General features: G+C 32.3%; 1 pseudogene; it reads left to right on the plus strand.

The window, feature by feature from the left end:
- Positions 1 to 7,790: 7,790 nt before the first annotated feature.
- Positions 7,791 to 23,399, plus strand: part of LOC129223169 (uncharacterized) — a 189,265-nt pseudogene continuing 173,656 nt past the window's right edge.

The raw sequence follows: 23,399 nt of genomic DNA on the forward strand, positions 1-23,399 counted from the left end.
AATGTTTTTAATGCTTTGATGACAGACTAGCATTTTACTAACTAAACAGCAGCAGAAAGCTTATGCTGCTCTTTATTCTCCAAACTTGTTTTTCATTTGTTTTTCTATTTGAGATAGCTTTTTGTACTCTGTTCAATGAAAATAGGTGTCAGTGGAAAAGTTCAGTCTTTTCTTTCAGTTGCAATATGTTGTGGCACAACAGGAATTGTGCTAAAAAAAGCAGGCCCGGATTTATGCATTTTGGGTCTCTCTGCAACAAAATATGTAGAGCCCCTCCCTAGTGGCCAGCAGTGTCTATTTGTAAAGTGAATAAGCTAGTTTTTTTTCTATTTTTTCTTCAATTTCTAGGGCCGTTAGCCCCTTTAAGGACGCGGGTCCTCGCACTGCGGATACGCAGATCTGGGCCTGCTAATGACTAAAGTTACATGTTTCTGGTGCAAGGGATTAAGAGATAGGATATTTTAATTTTGCCTTTATGTACTGGGAGAGTCGCAATTATTGCTCTTTGTGCTATAAGTTGTACAAAAAAGGCTTGGAACAGAAAGTTAATTGAATTTGAGATTAATAAAAAGTATGAAATATTATATTAAAACTAATTGAAAATGGAGAAAGCCAGAGAAAATTAGCCGGCACATATGGAATTTCTAAAACTACAGTGTCTAATATAGTTAGAAACAAGGAAAAAATAACAAAATTATTTGATTAGTATTTTTAATTATTGTTTTACTTTCAATAAAGTTAAACAATGAAAGTGAGTTGAACAGAAAGAATATGGGGGAATTACTCAAAAAATGAATACATGGTGCAAGAAATGACCAAAAAAAAAAAAAAAAACATTACCGCCCTTTATAAGTTGACCACCTGTCTAAGTTGACCACCAAAGTACTGCACCGCGAGTGGTCAACTTATACAGGTTTCACTGTATTATCTAATCTATAATACTATTCAGTTTACAATAAAAACCATTCTGTGCAGTCTAAATGCTGAATACTGCACATATGGTGTGAAATAACATTTGTTAGTAGTATTTCTCAAATAAAGTAGGTACAAGTGCAACTTATAACATTAAAAAAAGAAAACCATGAAAATAATCTGTTTTTCCAGAAAAGGAAAATAAATACAAGGAATTGTATGTATGAAGTTAAAAATATACTTAAAGGTATTATGGATTGCATAGTGTAAAACATTTCCCACGTTATGCTGCTCATTTTAGCATTTCAATAATTACTGAAAGTGAAAAAAGTACTTTTAGTGAAGATACGATGTAGTGTTTTCAGTTAAATATATAAAAAAACTTCTCATTTTTACTACCTTCATGGATCAAAAAGTTTTGTTTTATGAAAAGGCTATAATTGTTCTTAAAATAAAGCTTCAGACCATATCTTGCAATTTCCTTCTATTTGTAAATTTTTAAGTTGGCAATAAAAGCTAAAAGTTTTTTAAAGAAATGAAAACGCACCATTTTTCCTCCTTTAACAGGTGTTGATAAAATATAAATACGGGCATTGATTTATGTTGTGTACAATGAAATTAATATCAATAAAACATATATTTAGCAGCAGTTAATTATTTTTATGTAAAATGCTTTTATATTTCTCTACTTGTTGCTTTTCATATCCTAAAACATTTTTGTTGTTGAAAAACTTTAGAAAAGGAACAGATTTTGTATGTAGGCTGATTTCTACAACGTACATACAGAATCAATTGCTTTACTTTTCTATATTGTTCTTCAGCTGTAAAAGCAGTGATTTCGGCTATGAAAAGAGACAACAATAGGGGAGAAAACTCTTTTGCATAAAAATTTATAACTATTTAATTTATGGTTTACTGCTGTTAATTTTACTGTACAAATCATTTGTAAAACCGTATACTACTGCTTTTACGGAGCAGTGCAGCTGATTTCGCAGCATATTACTGCTAACTTTGCAGTTTGTTACTGTTAATTTTGCAGGGCAATTTCATTAAAAAGAGTATATTACTGTTAATTTTACATACTATCTCTGTTCAATTTACAGGCCAATTTATTCCTAAAACAGTATATTACTGCTAATTTTACAGTTTGGTATTATAAATTTTACAGGGCAGTTTCATTAAAAAACAGTATATTACTGCTAATTTTACAGTAAGTCATTGTTAGTTTCACAGGGCATTTCCATTAAAAGACAGTATATTACTGCTAATTTTACAGTTTATCGCTGTAAATTTCACAGTAAAAGTCTGTTATAAGACAGTATATTACCGCAAATTTTACAATTTAGAACTGTAAATTTTACAGTTTTTCTTTGGAATGTGAGCTGCCAGTATTATACTGTAAAAACAACAGTTTATTTTTTGCAGTGTGTTTTTAGTTTTATTTTTTTTCAATTCGACGGATCTACTTTCACCTTAATACAATTGCAAAACTGTAAATTTTAGTTTTTCTTTGGAATGTGAAACAACAGTTTATTTTTGCTGTGTGTTTTTAGTTTTATTTTTTTCAATTCGACGGATCTACTTTCACCTTAATACAATTGCAAAAAAAGCTGAACAAGTTAAATGGTTTATAAGCAAGATATATTCTTTCGAAACTATTTTTGCTAGTATTCCAACTAAAGAGTTTCCCTTTTTTAAAAGTAAAATTGTAATTAAATTTGGCATGGAGAAGATCTTTTGATACTTAGGGGGTTTTATTTATTATTACTATTATTATTTTTTGATCCAAAACCAAGCCAATAGAACCGCAAAAAACGTTAACAGACTTTTTTATTTCATTCATTTATTGTTTCATAATATAAAACAATTGGATAACGGAATGATCATTAATTATTTTTTCGTTTATAAATGTACAAACTTAGATCCCATGATAAAAATGCCACACTTTGCACCAGGTTTATTTTAAAACCATAATTATCCTCAGAAATTGGTGGAAAAGTACTGTATGTACGCTACTACAATACTTTTTTTGTGCACCCTGCTCATGAAAAAATGCCAAGCAGCGCATAATGCAGGTGCAATAATGAAAAATAGTGACTGGGACGTTTAATCTCGAAGTGAGTGTAAGCCTGAGTTACACTATTTACGGTCGGAGTCGAAAATGTAAATACTTTCTAGATTTGAAGGATTTGTTTTGTCCCAGATGTTTTTGGGTCCATTAACGATGTGCCTGGGTTGACGTTTTGTCGATGTTCAAGCTTCTCAGATTAAGTTTTAACGAGACTTCTTACAGGAAACGTCTATATCAATTTAATCTTGATCTTAATCCTCATTTGACAGGGAACCAACCTCAATTTTTATATTAAAGCCCCTAATTAGCGTATTTTGGTTGGTTATTTGACAGCTATCGACAGGTTTATTCCCTCTGTACGCAAGAGCGTGTCTACAAAATATTCTTGATTTTTCTTTTGCAGAATGAAATGTACAGGGAAAAGTTTTCCGAGTAAATATCCAAGGGATGTGACTCGTTGCTTGAAGTTTAAATATATAGTAAGAAAGTTACTTGAAGTATAAAAATAAAGTTAGAAAGAGACTTTGGTTGGAGAGAACTATAAGAAAACGGTAAAGACCTTATTAGTGAATAATAGCATAAAAACCTAACTTTCTAAAGAAACTAGTGAATGGGACCGAGAAACACGCAAAATGTGTATTGATTTCATTTTAAACATTTAGATTGTTTGATTCATTGTTTTCTTTACTAATAATAAAGCTGAAAGTATCTCTGTCTGGATCTTTCTCTGTCCGGATCTCTGTGACGCGCATAGCGCCTAGATCGTTCGGCCGATTTTCATGAAATTTGGCACAGAATTAGTTTGTAGCATGGGGGTGTGCAGCTCGATGTGATTTTTTGAAATTCGATTTTGTTTTTTTTCTATTCCAATTTTAAGAACATTTTCCCGAGCAAAATTATCATAAGATGGAGGAGTAAATTATCAAGGTATCATAACGTGGAAATGTAACTTGGGCAATCCAATTAACGAGAAATTCATCATACATTATTGTAAATATACAGGCGATCCAAAAGACCTTTTTATTTTCTACTACGGGCAAAGCCGTGCGGGTGCCACAAATTTTAAATATAGCAAAACATTCTTTGAAAATGTTGTAAATGCTTTTGTTTCCTTTCCCTTGTTGGTAAATTAAAAATAAAAATCGTGGAAATATGTTTGACTAAAGTTTTAAGATGTATTTTCGAATTCTAACGCTTGAAATGCGCATGTACAACAGTTAAAACGACTTTGTATCTATCTAATAACTAACACACACACACATACACACACACACTTTTTAACAAACGAAAAAAGATAATTGGGGAAAAAAGAAACATATAACGTTACAACTTTTAGTCATGAAGTAAATACTGTTTTTATTGTTGCAATGTCGAAGAAACTTTCTGAAATTTATCTTGGCATGAAATCCGTAATCAGAAAATTATCCGTAACATTAAGAGCAATATAAATGACCTGTAAATAGAGTTTCTTTCCTGTACGTCTTTTAGATGTCACTTTAATCAAGCTTATCTGATTAAACCGAAGACCCAGCGCAAAAAAGCCAGTTTCTTTTAAACGATCTAGATTCTTTTTCAGGAAAATTTCATTTGAGCAATTTGTTGTGACTTCATGTTTTTTGCTCCCATGGCTCTTAAATTTGAACTACGCTTAGATCTAAGAATACTGTTTTTCTCCTTTTTTGAGAACTTATGTTTAAGATGTCCACACTCCTACACTGATGTTATCAGAGATATTTTTTCAAAGAAAAATTCCATGATGATATATAAGCCGAGAAGTTTAGCAAGGAATAGTCAACCCATAAGGAATATTTACTATTATTTTGACTTTAGGATAAACTACCATAGAAGTGCAAGCCTATCCTTTTTTAAAAATGTTCTGAGTTAAAACTTATAAGAGTTTTTAACTTTCCAGTTTATTTATGCATATTTTTGTATTATTGTGCATCCTCATAACTTAATAGACGGATCCGGTTCGACCCGGACTTTTATACTCTGATGTCAGTGGACACTTTTTGTTCGATGGTACAACATTAGTGTGTTCATCTGTACAGTGTGGTCTCAACTCTGATAAGTTGGGGCATTACTTCAACAATGCTCCCAATTATTAAACATTTGAGTGAGAAATGGACGTGTTATTGGCAATGATTTAAATTGGAATACCTTCACAAAACTACTTCAATAATAATACAAATGAACTCAATGCCAAAAGTCTTCAACTGCTACACACAAAAAAAAGAGAACATTTTCAAGGTTATGCCTCAATTTATCGAACCACAATATAATGTCAGCAAGATAAATGTGAATGATATATTAATTTCTTCTGTGGTCGAAGATATTTTTTTCTGACTAGACATCAATTGACTTGCACGTGACTGCTGTTGATTTTGAAAAACACTGTGTTCCGTTTGCTGATTTAAATGTCGCAATATCCTTTTTTGCTCCATTTTGAACGTCTACTTCGAGTACAACCTTGAAAACTTTCAAACGCAAAGATAGAAGGGTTTACGTTGTAAACAAATTAAAGTTGCTTGAATTACAGTGCACAATCAATATGCCTGTTTTATTTAAAATATTTTTGAATTTATTGCATTCATTACCTTTTGGGCAGCAGGGATTATTCAAGTCAATACGTTTTCTGGATGTATAGTATTTTTTTAGGATATCTTGCTACATTTAGTAGAAGACCTGGAAAACGTTGGGTCATTCCTTCACATTTTACATTCCGATTCCTAGCTGGGCTGTCCGTTTGAACAATTTTCTACAATTATTTTTTTGGAATTTCTGAGTACCTTTTGCAATTCACAGGCTATGCAGAGTGTATGCTTTCATGGTCAGAAACTGGTCTGTTAACGGTCTGTGGTGTTTTCAGGTTCCGATTTTGGCAATAATGGGAAAGGAAAAAGGGAAAATATACCGACTTAGGAAGATTAAAGCGACAGAAAAACTGCTTTTTATATCCAAATTTGGTGCTTCCAAACCATGTAGCAAGAACTTCACTAGCTCTTGAAAAATCAGAACCTGTTTGTGTGACGTTACATTCAAATATAGAATCAGAAAATTTAATTTTACACTCCTGTTTGCGAAAATTGCAACACCACGAATGACTTACGCGAGTGAGCTGAAATTTGCAGGAAATGTAAAGTAGAGCATGATATGCAAATCATTAAAATTGCAGACCGGTAGCGCTTGCGTATGCTGAGCAGCGCCCTCTGAACGGCGGATCAAACCGAATAAAAACAGAGGCTGTAGCGAGGCGTGTATGATTATCGGTGGTTATATACTAGAGTAAACGTTAACTAAATATTTACTATGTCTCTTCGACGAAAGAAAGCAAAATTTGAGCAAATTTCAGAGTTGAACGGAGCAGAATCGTCAGTCTTCGTGAAGCTGGATTGTCTTTTTGTGCAGTAGCCGCTCGTGTGCAGCGTAACAGCAGCACAATCATGCGTGTTTGGAAGCAGTGTACGGACAGCTCGGAAATCCGGGAGTGGACCTCGAAACGTGACGTCAGCTCGCGAGGACAGACACCTGGTGCGTATGGCGCTGATGAACCGCAGGGCTTCTTCTAGACAATTGGAAGCACAGTGGTCAACAGCTACAGGTGTTTCACTGTGTGCTTCATCATTTCGAAAACGTCTGCTGCAGGTGGGCTGCGCGCAAGGATTTCTTTATACAGGATTCCTCTCACGCAAAACCATCGCCGGGGGCGCAAAACCATGGGCCAATGTGCTTAGAAGCTGGCGGGCTGATTGGCAGCAGGTCGTCTTTTCTGACGAATCCCACTTAAATTTGTGACACCATGATGGCCGAATTCGTGTCAGGCGACATGCCGGTGAACGGCACATTCCGGAGTGCAGTATCGAACGCCACAGTGGACGAACACCCAGAGTTATGGTCTGGAGTGCCATAGCATATCATGGATGACAGCTGTGAATTGTGGGCAATTTGAACAGTACCCGATACATAAACGAAGTTTTACAGCTCCAAGCTATTCCTTTCCTTCAAGGATTGCCAGGGGCTGTATTCCAGCTGAATAATGCTCGTCCACGTGTCGCCAGGACTGTCAAATCCTACCTTGATTCGCAGCAGGTACAGATTCTTCCTTGGCATGCATAATCCCCGGATATGTCACCGATTGAACATGTGTGGGATTTCGTTGGGCGGCGTTTCGCTCGTGATCCTCGCCCTGTTGCTTCGACAGACGAACTTTGGTTGCGCATACAAACAATACGGAATACTCTTCCGCAGGCAGATATTCAAACTTTGTTTCAATACATGCCAAGTCGTGTAGCAACTCTTATTACGGCGTGTGGTGGCCACACAAAATACTAATTTCTATCTCTTTTTATTGTTTCTTTGGTTTGAAAATGTAATCATTTATTTGTATCATTACCACTCAAATGTGTATTAATTTCATTCAACTATGATGCTTCCTTAATGGTCGACTTCCTTCCTCATTCGACATTCCGCTTAGACCTATTGTTTCAAACATTGGTACTGCTTCATATAAACTTGCTAAGTATTTAGTTTCTATCTTCTCTTCTCTTTTGGTTAGCAACTCTTTTACTGTCAGAAATTCTGTTCATTTTGTTCAGAAGTTACGTTATTTTAAACCTCATGGTTTAACGATGGCTTCTTTTGACGTGAAATCACTTTTCACTAATGTACCGGTTATTGGGGCATTGGATTGTCTTAAATTGGACTCCAAGAGCATCATTTTTCTAGTTTTGAGATTGAGGAACTCGTTTCACTTACTCGTGTTTGTCTTGAACAGAATACTTTTGTGTTCAATGGTACTTACTTTCGAATGTCTGAAGGTTTAGCAATGGGTAATCCTTTGAGTCCTATTTTAAGTGACATTTATATGCATTATTTTGAGACTAAACTTTTTGAAACCATAACGTTTCCGTTCTATGTTCGGTACGTTGACGATTGCTTTGTTTTGCTTGACCAAAACCATGTTGATAATGAATTTTTACTTTCTACTCTAAATTCTATCGATCCTTGCATCCAATTCACTATTGAAATGGAAACTGATAGCTCTCTTTCATTTTTGGACGTCTTTATTACTAAAAGTAATGATGAATTTATGACTTCGGTGTTTCGTAAGCCTTTTGCTGTTACACTACCTCCTCACAAATGTTCTTCTCATCCTCCAAACCAAAAGTTGGCCTCATTCAAGGCTTTTGTGTTCCGTGCTTTGAACATCTGTTCTTCCTCCAATTCTTTAAATGCTGAGCTTTCTTATCTTAAAGCAGTGGCTTTCGATCGTGGTTATTCTCCTAGCATCATTGATTCAATTTATAATAAGTTAATTAAGCCCTCTCATTCTGAAAAGGTTTCTGCTTCTAGTGCTTCGTATACTATTGTTTTGCCTTATTATCCAAAAGTTAGTCTTTAAGTTGCAAAGATTTTGAAGAAATTTGGTTTCGATACAGCTTTTTCTCCAGTTAATAAGATAAAATTTACAAACTTAAAGGACCCCATTGATTGCCATAGCAACTGGGGCATTTATAGCATCTCCTGCAAGTGTGGACTTGGCTACGTTGGACAGACTAAACGTGCTCTCAAGCACCGTCTGAAAGAGCACGAAAACTATGTTAAGCATAAAGAACTTGCTCGTTCTTCCATCGCTCAGCATTGCTGGACTTCTGGTCACTGTTTTGATTTTTCATCTGCAAAGATTATTTGTAAATGTTCTTCGGCTTATGACCTCGATTTCTGGGAAGCTTACCATATTTGGAAAAATTCTCATTCTCTTGTCAATGATTTTTCCAGCACTCCATTTTTTCATGATATTTGGAAGCAATTTCTATAATTGCCTTTCCTGTTTCTTTGGTGTCTCGCACTCTTTTTGTCTCCTGGCTTCTGATTGGTTGTCTCTTGCCTTGCTTTGAGCCCGGAGCGTACACGCTGTTCGCTGATTGGTTGTTTGTTGTCATGTTCCTGTATTCTTATTGGTTGGCTCTCTTTGGTATAAATACCGGTGTCCACCTGGTTTTTTGTCAGTTCTCTCGCAACTTCTGGTTGTGTTGGTGAGCTTTTTTGCACTGATGAAGAGGCTCCATTGTAGCCTTGAAATAGCTACATGCTGCATTTTCTCGAATATTTGTGCTTTATTTACGTTGTTTTTTCACCTTAATCATTCCTTCATGGTGTTGCAATTTTCACAAACAGGAGTGTATTTCTATTTGCATAAAATGTTTATTTGCATTATTTTGTTTTAAATGACAGTTGTAATAATACACAGAAAAAATTATATAAGAAAGAAGGAAATTGAAAAATGAGAACTTTCCAAACAAATAAGTTTTTTTTGAGCAATCACGATTGTTTATTGCTTTCATTTGACTGTTTTTGGCGTGCTATCATTTTTCCCACCGGCGCGGCGCCACCCTCTGCTAGCACCACCCGTCGCGTCGGCCGGCCTCACGATGCTGCTCCTCTAGCGAAAACCGTCTCCAGGTTGCGTCCATATCCTACTCACACACGCATAAATATACGCACCAACACACACGCACACACAAACACCACCATACACACACATACCCCTACACACATACACAAACACATACACACACGCATGCATACAGACACCTACACATACACACAAATACACACAACTGCCCACACATTCATGCCTGCACACAGACACAAACACATATGCTTACAAACACATACACATACCCCGCCCCCACGCACACAAACACTCATACACACAACTACCCACACACTCATGACTGCACACAGACACAAACACACATCCCTACAGACATACACATACCCCCCCCACACACACATACAAACACACACTCGTGATTGCGAAAAACATAATTTGAATTCAAGATGAAAAAATTCAAATTAATTTTTTTATTATTAATTATTTTTTCATTTTATTTTTTTCACTTTTATGTACTAATAAATACTGTAACTTTAATTTAATATATAGTAGTTAAACTATGACATTATTTCAAAAAATATTTTCTTGCTGCATCAGAATTTGGTAATAATGCATGAAAAAATTTAGAAATCCTTGGGGTATAATGACAATTAATGACTAATAACTTAAGAAACATCATTGTATTTTATATCGATCAACATTAAAAACTTCTACCTCATCTTCTTAACCTTATTAAGTTGCGTTTGGCCAAGATTTAAACTATGTTCTTTTTTCTTTTTTTTTACTGCAAAGGCCATTACACACCATAATTTAGTTAATTATGCTGTAGAATAGTAACTTAAGACTAAACAGCAACGTGAAAAACATAACCTGAATCAAATTTTCTTTAACGAGTTGATCATTATAGAAAATGCCTTCAGATAAGTTGTGCAAAAACTCGAAAAAAACTAGCGAAGGCACTGTAGAGACTTACTTAATTTTGTTAAACTTCCTCTTTGTCTCTAAATTGTATTAGGCAGCAAAATGTTGGTAATAAATGTTTATTTTTAGTATTTGGATTTCTTAAATAATTTTGTATCACGTAATATCTTTCATAATGTGGTTTAATAAAACAATAGCAGTTATTTTGATAAAACTTTATTAAATCCTAGGTTCAAACTGGCGATTAATTGACCATTGGGTCTAGAAAAGAAATATATATAAAAAAATAATGTTATTAAAGAAAACGGCATTGTGTTTGTCATAAATCAAAGAAATTCTTATAACCTAATGGAAAAACAAAAGTAGGGGAATGTGAGCAAAGTTAAATGTTTAGAATGACTGGACCTTTTTAAAATGAACAAAGTAGAAATTTGTTTTGAAAACTGCAGTTTATAAAGAAAGAACAATTTATTTTAGAATAAAACATGCATTGAAGCATTATTTTTTATTTTTGGCAGCAAATTTTTGCTTTCAAAAAAAAAAAAAAGTAAAAAAAATAATTACCCCTTTTTTACTGGGCAAAGTGAAAGATGAAATATTTTTGTAATATAATATTTTCTATTCAATTACAATTTTTTTTAATATAAAAGAAATAGTCGGTATACAGCTTTTTAAGAATAGCTTTTACTGTAACGCCTCTATATTTCTTCTTCTCTCGATTTTTAACTTAAATTTTATTGGTTGCTTTAGAATTACTCTACATATAAAGATATTAAGAACAACAAGATCAGTTGCAACTTTTTAGTGTTTTATTCAAGAAACCGTATGCTCATTGTGTTTCATACTTTTTAGCGCAATCCAAGCTTATAGAATAAGTGTTTAGAATTTAAAAAATCATTTTTTTAATCTTTTGTTTTAAAAATTTTTGGTTTTAAAATTTATTCCAGGTTGACTTTTTTTTTTAAAGTTCAAACATACTTTCTTGTTATCTATCCTTATTTTAAAAACGAAAAAAGCGGTATAAACTTTTATTTTAATCTTAATGTATTGCGTATGAAGAGAGAATGTTTTCAGTATTGCTGTTTTATATGCTTAAATTTAAAAGCAATTTTATTCAGGTATAGTGAAAAAAGAAAGCTTTTACCCCCACAAATATACGCTTGCTTATGTTAAATCTTGAAACTTATTTGTTAAATTGTACGACAATTTATTTGCTCATTTTTTCATTGTTTATGGCAACAATTTAAAAGCGGGAGCATTTTTAATTTTTAACTAGTATTATTTTTCATTGTTTATGGCAACAATTTAAAAGCGGGAGCATTTTTAATTTTTAACTACTATTATTTTTCATTGTTTCTGGCAATAATTAAACATCCGGAAGCAAAGCGCAGGATAATGTAAGGTAAAAATAGTCATTAGTAATAATAATATTAATAAAAACTTGGGAAGAACATGACTTATCGAGATTTCTTTATTACGAACCGTCAAAATCACCCGAAATTACACATTTGTATAAAAATGGCACTAATGCCCTCTACGCGACTATTCAACGCTATGTAGGGGTAGACTGGGGCACGTTTACGCAGTGTCATTTTTTTCAAAATTAATTATAACTAGAGAGCCAACAAACATAACAGATTGATGCTGCTCCCTATCAATTATCCTCACAAGTTTTTAAACATCAGTCGAGCTTCGGTGTAGCATGCAGAAAGAATAATCTGTTTTGTACCAAGTCGAGTAAATTCTGAGTTGAACGTTTGGAAGCTTCTAGTGAACAAATAATAGCAGAAGAACAAATATATAAAATATAGCAGAGTTTTATCCTTTTTTGAGAATTGTATTTGTAGGAACTGAAATGTTATTCTTCTTTTTTTTTTTTTTTTTTTTGCATGTTAAAAATAAATCCAAACTTTGCGACGGGGCAAGTTATCGCGTTGACGTCTGAGCACCTTAAAGCACGTTCTTATTGAGTATTACTTCTGAACGTGCCCTGACGCTTTTTTCGCTCCAAACTGTCTCAAATCTTTTTGGTATTTTCTGGTTATTTAGTTTTGAAAATCACCATTTAATTTTTAATAGAATTACAGATTCGTATCTTATAGCTTACAGTCATGTAGTGCTGTCTTCAAGCGGAACAACTTTTACTCTACACACTATTCAGTCTGTAATAAGTTTGCTTTATTTAAAAAATGCTAAGACATTATGTTCAAAACACTAACGGGAACCACGTTAGGTGTCAAAATAAATATGCGTAAGCGTGCCCCGTGTCCGGGGCAAGTTTACGCAATTGACATGGACTCAAAAATATTTTTTTAATGGGTAATAACACAAACTGTGCAATAACTGAGTATATAAATTCTGACTGCATTAACTGCTTTATAAACCGCAATGTCTAAAATTTTGTAAGTAAAAACAAAAAATTAGAATATTCATAGCAAAAATTCGCGTAAGCGTGCTCCGGTCTACCCTACTCACATTAATATTGCGGGATGTCTCATGTTATTAGCCAGTCACGTGGAAACTAAAACCCTCATTAACATCAATTATTTTTGTCAATGCTAACCTTATAGTTTAAATTTTGTTAACATGAAAAACTTATTTGATAAACTCTTAACATTTATTTTCATTCCCAATTAATTTTCAAGCCTCGATTAACATCGATGAACAATGAATGCTCTTCGATCACTCTAACAGGAGTTAAAATGCGTAACACCAAGGTGCAGATTTTCCTATTAAGGAATGTTTTCGAAACAGTCGAGATCTCCCAGTTGTCAAGACTTAAGGTACAATACTACGTACCAAACACAAAGGTTTGAGAATGTTGAGATTGTTTTCACTGAATATTTTGGTAGCCCAACCAAAAGCAATAAAATGCTTTTAATAGAACATACAGGATTAGCTCGTAAGACTGAGCTTTCAAAATATATATTGTTTTCAACATACTTCTTTAACTATTTACGAAATTTAAGAAAGGTGTACTGAAGTTTTTTTTTTTTTAGTTGCAAATGTTCGGTATACGAGTCTTTTTTTACACGAAGAAAAATCCAACTTTTAAGCCAGTTCAACACATTTTGTAGTAGCACACTGCCGATGTTCCATAAAGCTGCACGAATGTGCGCTTGGAGTTCTTGATGGAAGAAAATAAAGTTTCTAAGAACATGAAATGTTTACGAGCAGAAGCAAAAAATACTAATGCATACAAGTTACCGACAGGTATACAAAATTACTAATAGACAAAAGCAAAAGTTACTTATTAATTTGAGAGGTATGTACAGTTTGTTATGAGTCTTAATGAGGTTCGTAATGAATTATATATGTCATTAAACTTTTGTATTTATTTTAGTTTTTTTCACTTTTCCGTTTCATTAATACATCCTGAACATTACTGATCTACAGTGGAACCTCGATTTTACGTCCCTTGAATCTACGTTTTCCTCGCTTTTAACGTTTTTTCAGTAAATCCCATCATCAATTTTGCTGCTTTGTATATCCCGTAATTTTCTTTTTCCTGTGTTTTACGATTTTTAACTTCTCCTTGAGAAACGTAAAATCGGGATTTCACTTTGTTTTCTTATATCATATAGCATTACTACAAAATAATTCCAAAGGAAATAAAACTAACAGTTTATATTTTCACACCCTCATAGGGTTTAGTATATCCTTATTTTAATGCATCAGTTTTGTTTCTTATAAATGTTTTCATTTCGAATGATTTGAAAAACGGACTAAATGAATTTATTACTTTTACTTCCTCTCTTCAAAAACAGTAATCAAGTTCAAAAGACTGAAAAAGACAAATTTATTCAAAATTTCATTTGCTTTTAAATAGTTTCGGTGAATGCTTTTACATCAAAATGCAAATGATGTTTCCTTTGCTGCCCATCTTTTTCATCTGTATAAATGATTTTAGAAAGCTTATTGAAAAACAAAATATTTGATTTTCTCTTTCATTTTCTTGTGGGCATTTGTACTCTGATGAAACTTGAAAAATGCATATATTAAGAAAGATGTTGAATATTTACATTAAAAAAAGACTTATTTCTCAGGTCAGTTCAATTTAAGAGTTAATATTTTATTCATGAATGGAAATAACTAAATACCGAACTCTTTTTTTTTCGAAGTGGTATATGTGCATAGTTCTGAATGCTTTTTTCAGTCATTAAATTAACAATAATTTTCAATTTTTGATACGTTTTATTAACTCGATAACAGAATACAAAGACAATTTCACTGCTAAGACATGTTATACAAAGTTAAAAACTGGAAAAGTTTTAAATTCTAAAAATGTTAAAAGTAATTACATTTTTGGGGAAAAATACAGAAAAAATTTAAAGCTTACAAGAAAAGAAAGAAAGACAAAAAAGAGAACATAACACAGTAGATCTCTATTCTGAACCCTCATAACATCGAACAAAAGTGCTCAGATTATGGGAGTGTTCATTACAGAGGGAGACTGAAAACGCATGCACATGCATTCTATTGCGTTGATGGACTATGTTCAGCACTTTGTCAAGTGATCTGCACCAGTTTTTGAGTATTTTAATCAAATACGTTTGAAATATTTTAATCATTTTAATCCATCTTTGAAAGACTTGCTGGGGGACCCACCCCATCGCAATTTTTATTCATTCCTCCAGGAGATTGGATTCTCCTTTTTAATTTAGTGTTTGCCTCACCATTATGTGATTTCGTTCTTTCCTTATTTTTCAAAATATTGTTTCATCCATTTTTCCTTATATGTTTTAACCGTTTATATGTTTTTAAGACTGTTCTTTTTTAATACTAGTACTTGAAAGTTTATGCTTTTTACTTCAAAATATGCTTACTTTTACTTTTTTGACTTATTCTTAAATGAAAAAGAAATGGTATATAATAAAAGACCGTTTGGCGCAGTATAGCCCTCAAGGGCTCTTGGGCCATAAAAATCAAACCAACCAACCAACCGACCGACCGACCAGTTTTTAGATAGAGGTGCTGAATTGTGGATTGACAGCAAGTGCAATGTCCAATTTAACTCAGTAGTATCTAAACTATTGCATTTCTGACTTTCCTTAATTATTGAAAAAAAAATAATAATAACTATATAACATTCATTTATTAAATTATGCAAAGCAGTTGTCGGTACAATACCGAAAAAAAAAGTAATTTTAATTTGCTTTTGTATTGTGTATTCTCGTGCAAGGTACGTGTCATCATACAATTGTTTAAAACTATAGGTTTCCAAGTGGTTCTCAGCCGCATATTGCTTGTAAGTAATTGCACCTTAAAGGTCTTGAATACTACTCGATACAATGGTTGGATTCTTGAAATATCCAGCTCAGTTGTAGGAACTTCAGGCTAACCTTTCTCAGCTGAATGATGTTATGTAATGCTGCAATATGAGCAAAAAAAAAATCTTCTTTTCTTCATCTCCTTCATGCTCAATGTGATAAAATTGTGAAGGTATTTCAGGTTTTCCAATTTGGTTCATAGGAATTCTCGAGTACTGATTGTGAACATGTTCGGTATATAAAGAAGTAATAATTGAAGTGGGTTAAAAATAGCGTTCATAATACTAGGGGGGGGGGTCATATCATAGGGTGTTCAGAGTACAGAGAGGTCAGCTTATGTTAAGTCTACGGGGAGCATCAAAATGTGTTCAGAATATCGGGGTGTTCATATCAGAGATAGAAATTCCACTGTATAGGATAAATGAGTTTTGAAATACAACAGCATCATAAGTTTTTGGTTTAGCACTATTACATTGATCTACGGCAGTGTGTTCCACCTCTTAGATGAAAAGTATCTTTCGTCTCTCGATTACCCGGCACACCTTTGTATTGCAGAAACAGGACTTGCCAAAGCCGTAAAAATGTAAAATATCAGAGATGTAACCAAACAAGAAGTATGATTTAACTTTTAATTACGTGTTTAATATGGCTGCAATTGCGCAATTTGTTTTAGGCACTGATTCGTTGTTAGCTGGTGGTATTGAAAACAAAATAATAGTAATAAATTTAAAAAAATTACTAAATGAATTCGTCTATCGTTAGTTTATTTCTTTAGAAGTATATGAGGCAGTGAGAAGCAAAGGGATGCAAGTGGCAAAATTAAACATTTGAAGATAACCAGTACACATGGTTGGTGAACCTGTCCTCTGTCTTGGGGCAAGAGATGGTACTAGTAGCCCTGGTAGTTGCTGTTGTACAGCATGATTTAGAAAACAAATTGTATGAAAGCCTATTTAGGATGTTATCTTACGCGTTTTGCTCAAAACTTGAAAATATTCACTTACATCCCTTTGCTTCTCACTGACTCATATGAAAGTAATAACTGTAACTTAGAATGATAGTTTACAAGCTATTTTAATTAGTACGAGAATTCGTAATATACTCTTCTGTTACTATAGTTCGGAGCAAACGTAACCTGGAAGCATCGTAATAAAGTTATTAGGATCTGCATAGCCTTCACATTGCTGTCAGGTTAGGTTTACATTAACTGTAGTCCTAACTGAGTTCCTAAAAGTACTTACAAGGGAATATTCTATAACTAATTTTCTATAACTGAATTCATTTCCTGGGAAATCGCTAAGCATTTAACCAATAGTATTAGCGAGGAAGTGTGCCCGAATATAATATTATTTTTCCAAAAAAACTGCCGAAATACGAGCCTGTATACGTACCTTTCTGTATCTATAGCAAAGAAACATTATGATAAAAATTGTAATATCGCAATATGGCCTCCAAATTTGTAAATCCTGAGGAAAACATTGTCAAATAATTATTTTTTGGAAGTCACTGTGACCTCTCGTGAACTCCCATCGAAGAGACTTCTGTTAGCATGAGTTGGTGTAGAAAGGTAATAGGTGTAGTAAAGCTAAGAAGCAGGTAAGAAAATTTAAAAACTTATCTCTGCACCATGCTATACAATGAATGTAATTAAATTTTAGTTAAATGTTTCTATCATTCTTTCTCTTTAAAAAATGAATAAAATTAGGAAATTAAATGTGATTACATTGTTTTACAAGTAATGATTTAACTTCTTTTGCATGCATTATTTTCCTTTCTTTTCAAGTTAAGCCTTTTTTTTAATATGGCCAAAATAACTATACCTATTTCATTTTAGTAATTCACATTGAACTAATCTTCTTTTGTGCTCTTTTCACTTTTCAAACTCGTTGTTTTACTGTTATGGATGTTTTACGCAAAAACAGTTCGAAAATCAACATTGTCGAGATTGTTATTGAACCGTTGCTATTTCAAGAAGCGTAGCAGCGAAGGAAAATATTGATCACATCCTAATTCCCTAATTACTTTTCAAGTAATGTCTAAATTGATTCCTCTGAGGTGTTTAATGAGAAGCTACCCTCTCGTGTCCCTAATGAAAAAGTCTTCCAAAACATCCAAAAAAAAAAAAAAAAGTATTTTTTAACTGTCATCTATATCTGAAAAATGTTTTTTGTAGATTACCAAAGCAAGGTTATCTTGAAGAATCGTCGAAATATGCACAAGTGCAAGCACATTTGAACCATCAAAAACATTGTACGTGTATCAAATTTTTTAGTTAAGAATACAAATTCAAAGATGTATATGAGGGCCATTTCACGAAAAAATCAATCGCTTCTTCCGCACATGACAGCCCATATATTTTATTAAAAAGTAATGATTTTGTAGGTTAATGACTATATTTTTTGCTCAAGATATCACACATAAGTTTGTAGCAGAAAAAAATTGTTCATTAATATTTTAGGTACACAGTAAACAGATATTCTAATAAGCGGGTACAAAGCTTATTAGAATATCTGTTTAAGAAATATCCCGCTTAATGTAATGAAGTTTCAATGCACCATACTATAAAATTTGTTATTTTGATTCTGGATAATGGAATATTCCGCTTATTAGAATAGTTTTTCGTGATAAATTAGCCATTCCATTTACCGAACTGGACTATTATTTTGATCCGTCACGTGCGGCCAGAAATGTTCTGTTTTCGTCTTCTGCACTATATAATGTATGACAGATGAATTAGCAAAAGCAATGTTAAACACTATAAACGTATAGTTATGGGATTAACAAGACCAAATAATAATTCAACGCAATTAAAATTGTTTATCTTTCTTACCAATACACTTTTTTCCCCTCTTCAAGCGCAAAGAAATGAGAGAGAACTTAAAAAATGTGAAAATTAGAAGTCAATTATAAAAAAAACAAACAATGTTTTATCTAAGTCTCTTGCCTTTTTATATTATCAAAATTTTCTAAAATTTCGCTCTGTAAGTAACTACTTCGATTTAGAAAGCTATCTCAACGCTCGTACCTATATAAATGATCCGTGAAAACAGTCTCTTTTCCAGTCATCTTTCAGATGTCAGATTAAGGCCCAGCAGGGTGTGTTGCGAAATCGTTTCGTTTAACCCGTCAAGCCAAATTTAAAGAAAACACTCGATTAGTTTAAATTGTGTTTCTTTGTGTTTTTATATTTTCTTCCTTGTGTGTATACTTGCGACATTTTTACCAATGTGTTTTTAGGAAACTACTCTCCCGAATTAGTCATACGTTCATATGTGATTACTTTTGAAATTCTACGGCTTTTTTCATGCTTTTTTAGCATAAAGCAACAAGTCACAATTCAATGTGCAATAGTTTCATAACCTTTTATTTGAAAATGTAAAAACTCGGTACAATATTGTTAAACGCATTGTATTCATGTTATTATCGAAATGGTCTTTATGTATATATACATATATTAGGGTGGGGGTGCTTAATTTTCAACTTCGTTTCTTTATGTTTCGTCTATGTTACAATGAATCTAAAACAAACACCAGGGAAAAACCGTACCATTCCTGCAATTTTCGTTGCAGCCGCAAAAGCTGTAAATGTGGCTACGTTAAAAAATACAAAACCGGTGCTCTTGAAATTTAAAAGAAAAAGAACGATTTTATGTTCCACAATAAAATTATTAATATCAAATATGCATTAAAAAAGATTTAAATGAATCGCATACACATTTGTTTCACGGTAGGCGTATGCAGCGAACTGGACGTACCTCTTGTCGTTTCCTCTTGTGGTACATTGCATGCAGTTCTTCATTTCGTTCTGTATGCTTGTTAAAAATCAGATAGCAAGGGCGGTCACCCCCTTCGCATGTTATAATGAATAAGTTGATTGTAAAGCTGTTGTAATCTTAATTTTAGTATTTGTACTATTAAATATTATTAAATATTATGTTATTTTGCTCACATTTAAACAGAGTGAATAATTGTTATTGTTAAAATAGGGGACTTTCGCTGTTCAATTTCCTTTTTCCCTTCATTTGCGGAACGTGTGCTATTATTGAAAATTTCAAAACTATTTTTATTAGTAACTTACTAGTTCAAAAGTAAAATAAATAAGGAGGGAGAAACGGAGACTTTATAGTCTCTATCTCTCTGTATATATATATATATATATATATATATATATATATATATATATATATATATATATATATATATATATATATATATATATATATATATATATACAGGGTGTTCCGTTTTAACCTGCAAGACCTTTATTTTCGCAACCGTTAGTCCCAGATGTATACTTCCAATTCCAAAAATGTTCAAAATCAGATGCAGGGTTAAGATATTGAAAGTTTGAAATAAAAATAAGTCAAAACATACAAAATTTAACTTTTTATACGGGCCCCATATTCCCTAACTTATGTTTATTGAAATAATCCCCATTGAACAAAAAATTCCAACACAAGAAGTTTGAAATTAGTACGACCGATATTCATCGTGATATGAAACGCAGCGTTTTGTGACTAACAACACTTTTCACTCGCCGTCAATAACGATTTTTGGGAGAAAATATATCAGTTAGCATGTGTTTAAAATTATACGTGTGCATAGAGTGTGATTTTCAAATTGTTCGAGGTTTTGTCGTGTGTTTTTGCATGTGTCACTGAGTAACATTTGCATCTATTTTTGAATAGCAATGAACTATATATAAACGGGGTGAGTTCGACTGAATCTGCCATACGAAAGGGGGTGATATAAGAGTCCAATTGGAGCATTGAACCACCCATTATCGTGTCCAATCCTTTCTCATAACCGAGTTATGGTAGATATATGGAAAATGAGTAAAAAACAAAACAAAATTCTGAGAAAACGACTGATTTTTGAGATTCTTGTAGGACCTACACACAACATAAGTATATAGTTGGAAAGAGCAGACGAAATCCTACAAAATGATATGTTTCCATCAAGATAGTCGCATTTTACAACGAGCTGCAAGCTTTATAACATTTTAAACACTCAGAATTGAAGTGGTGCCAAAGTTTTAAATCGACATTTTCAAAAACAATCGTACGAGCTACGATCGGGCAAATCTAATAAAAACTGACCCATTTCACTAGCTTTCACATGATACAACAACAAATCATATTGGGGTTTAAGTTCAGTAGAAATTCAGCCTTTTGTTTTAAACTGTAAAAATCTACATTTGTTGAAAAAGGAAAACCAGTGAAGAGTCACACTTTTCTGTGTTAAATTTCCTGTTTCTGGTAAGCATGTTGCTTTCTGTGTTTAAGATAATGAATAATGACATTTTTTATATCAAAACATTAGTTTTAACATTTTATTAAGTGAGAAAAACCAGATATAACAATAAGTAGATGTAAAAGGAGCATTACTTTTCCGTGCTTTTCAGAAAGGAAAAATCAATAATAAAAAAGTTACATAACATCACAATGAGTACATTTTATCAATCATAAAAATTTACAATAGATGCTGAAACTGGTCGCCGCCACACCTGATACACGCCCTTGCTTTTTTGCATATGGAAACAACCGATGCTCTAAGTGAAATTTTATTTCTTAGTTTTACTACAGCTCCATCAAGCCAGTTGCGCAATTCCTGCAAACTGGCTACTTCTGTTTTGTATACTTTTTGTTTCTTAACTCTGCATCTGATTTTGAACATTTTTGAAATTGAAAGTATACACCTAGGACTAACGGTTGCGAAAACAAAGGTCTTGAAGGTTAAAAGGGAACACCATATATATATATATATATATATATATATATATATATATATATATATATATATATATATATAAATTTACCTATTTTTATTCATTAAATTGTATCTTCCTTTCTATCTAACTCAAATCTATCTATCTAAATCGCACATACATGAATTATGACATGACATTTACATGACATATGTCTTTCTAAATATCAATTTATTTCTGCCGGTCCATCTATTGTATATCTATCTTTGTAAGTTTTGCCATGATTGATTCAATTTTCGAGAATATGGCTTTTGCAGTGATTCATTAAGATAATTTAGTTTGATTTCAATTGAACATTTGAATTATAATTTATAACTATTTACAACTTTTCAACATTCAAAAATAACGACACCTGCATTAATAAATAAAATGCTTTAAGATGCTCTGTTTTTAGCCTTCACGCAATTGAAACGTCAGTGAAAAAAAGAAAAAAAGGAAATTTCATGAAGAAAAAAGGAAAACATTTAAAATACTTCTCTTTTTAGGTTTGAAAAACAATGAATAAATGTGTGTTTTGAAAGATTTATAAGAGTTTCTCTTTTTACAAATAGTAATTTTGAATTCCCTTCTGGTTAATTAAAAATAAACTTAAGAATGAAAATATGTTTTACAAAATACTTGGCTATTACATTTTTTGATTCAATTTCTCAGTAATTTCATTAACATTAACTTAAAATGTTTTTTTTTTTAAAGATTATTTCGCTAAAGTGGCATTTTGCATTGTAATTTAGTTAATCACCGTCTCCAAAACTAGCAAAGTTTATAAGATTAGATTACACAGCAAAAAATGTAGCAAAAAATCTTTAATGAGTTGTTCATTTTAAGTTGTGCTATATGATCACTTAGAGTAAACATGAATAAGCTGTTGAAAACATTAAACTTTTTTTGGGAATAAAAAAAAAATCGTTTGTAACATTTATGACGATAAAAATAAAATTAACTGCAATTGAAAAGTTTCTTGTTCAGAAGAAAATACAATAGACTCTAGTTTTACGCGGGTTTATTTCATGCGGTTTCGATTATACGCGGTTTAAGATTTGGCACCTTTTTTTTTTTCATTTTACGCGGATGCGGATGCGGCAATGCACAGAGATAAAAATTTTCCCTCTTTCAAAATCCGAACTCCTCATATATATATATATATATATATATATATATATATATATATATATATATATATATATATATATATATATATATATATATATATATATATATATATATATATATATATATATAAAGTAGGAGCATACACGACGGATTCATAAATATTTGGACCACAAATAATGTAAATAATGTTTTCACTAGGTTAATGAAGGACATATTATCTGGAATACATGAGAACATTCTTTGCTTAAGTTAGAATTTTCTATTAAAGGTTTAAATTACAAGATAATCAACTACTCTAAAAAAATTTAAAAGCAATTTTAGAGAAGTATACGAAGTTGGTGCAACTACAGTTCAAAAAAGTTTTTCTAAAATTAAGAAATGGATAGTGGTCAAATTTAAAGCATAAGCTTAATTCTAACAACTATAAAAATGTGCCGATTTTATAATTAAAAAAAGAAAAGATAAAGAATTTTTTGTGCACGTAGTTATTCACAAAAAGAGTCACGTACCATTTAGGAAACTTCCCTGGAGAATTTTAGATCAATCGAATTAAACAAAAGAAATAAAAGAAAAATCTCTTAAATTTCAGTCTCTCCAGTTGCCACAGTAACTAGATTTTTTTTTTCAGAGTTTTGATTCTCAATTTTACATTAGCTAAAAGTGGAATGATACTTTGATGAATAATTTATACTATTTAGTAACTAAAAACACAAATGAACGAGCATTGAAACTAGCTTGTTTTTTAGCGAAGCCTGATTGAAACTAAGTTCTGTTCGGTTTTTTAACTTTTGTTTTTGTTTAATATTTCGCTAGTAAATTGGTCGATTAAATATTCATGTATGATAGGAGTTTTTTTACGAATATTTTTAGTGGCAGAACTCAAAGTACATTTAAATGCTGAGCAATAACTCAAAAAAGAATGCATGTGACCTAGGTTAATGCTGAAAACGTT

The sequence above is a fragment of the Uloborus diversus genome, chromosome 5 (assembly GCF_026930045.1).
Source record: "Uloborus diversus isolate 005 chromosome 5, Udiv.v.3.1, whole genome shotgun sequence".
Lineage (NCBI taxonomy): Eukaryota > Metazoa > Arthropoda > Arachnida > Araneae > Uloboridae > Uloborus > Uloborus diversus.